Source organism: Phalaenopsis equestris, unplaced genomic scaffold (assembly GCF_001263595.1).
Source record: "Phalaenopsis equestris unplaced genomic scaffold, ASM126359v1 Scaffold000171, whole genome shotgun sequence".
NCBI classification, from domain to species: domain Eukaryota; kingdom Viridiplantae; phylum Streptophyta; class Magnoliopsida; order Asparagales; family Orchidaceae; genus Phalaenopsis; species Phalaenopsis equestris.
The window spans coordinates 260,600-261,420 of record NW_018164613.1 but is presented as its reverse complement, the minus strand read 5'-3'; positions in this window follow the sequence as shown (position 1 = coordinate 261,420).

Below are 821 nucleotides of genomic sequence, written 5' to 3'. Positions count from 1 at the left end.
GTTTTGTTGCAGGAATGATGAATTAGGGTCATTGGAGCAAAAAAATGCAAAAAGGAGCAAATTTGGAGCGAAATAGACCAAAATGTGCATAATTGACTAGGGCGCCAATGGCGCCATCGCCCCGCCGACGGCGAGATTTTCCCAAGTCACCAGAATTAATTCATTAAGAAGGTCCGCCGATAGCACCCTCGAGGCCGCCAACGATGAGATCGGCGGTTAGGCCCAATCAGGCTTTGGATAAGGCCAAATTTTGAAGGATGCTTAGGAAACTCTTGGGAAAGCTCATCCACAACTTTGAAAGAAGATTTTGGTCAAAAATAGAGAGGAGACTAGAGTTCCTAGTGGTTAGAAAGGTTCCATTACTGTTTGTCATAGTGTAAAAATTGTGAGGAATTTTTCGAGAGATTGTAAGAGTCGAGGGAAAGTGAGAGATTTCTTCCTCCTTGCTGCATCGAAGAGGAATTCTGTGTGCTGTAAAGAAAGGAAGAGATTCAGAAGAACTTCGAGAAGTTTTCTTAGGGAGAAATTAGATATAAGTTTATTTATTATTGTAGTTTGTATGGCTTTGATTTTATAAATGAATTCATGATTAGTTTTCTCTGTCTTTCTCCCTGTCCTGAGATTTGTGAAATGGTGATTTGAATTGGTGAAACCATGAAAATGTTTAAGAAATTGTGATGATCTTTTCACTTCGATCTTAATTTACTTTCAATCTAGCCAATTGATTTGTTAAAATATGTTGAGTTTTACAACTAAAGTGAAGATTACATCCAAAATTTAGGGAGTTCAAAGCCCTTGGAAGTTGGGTGCAAATAAATAGG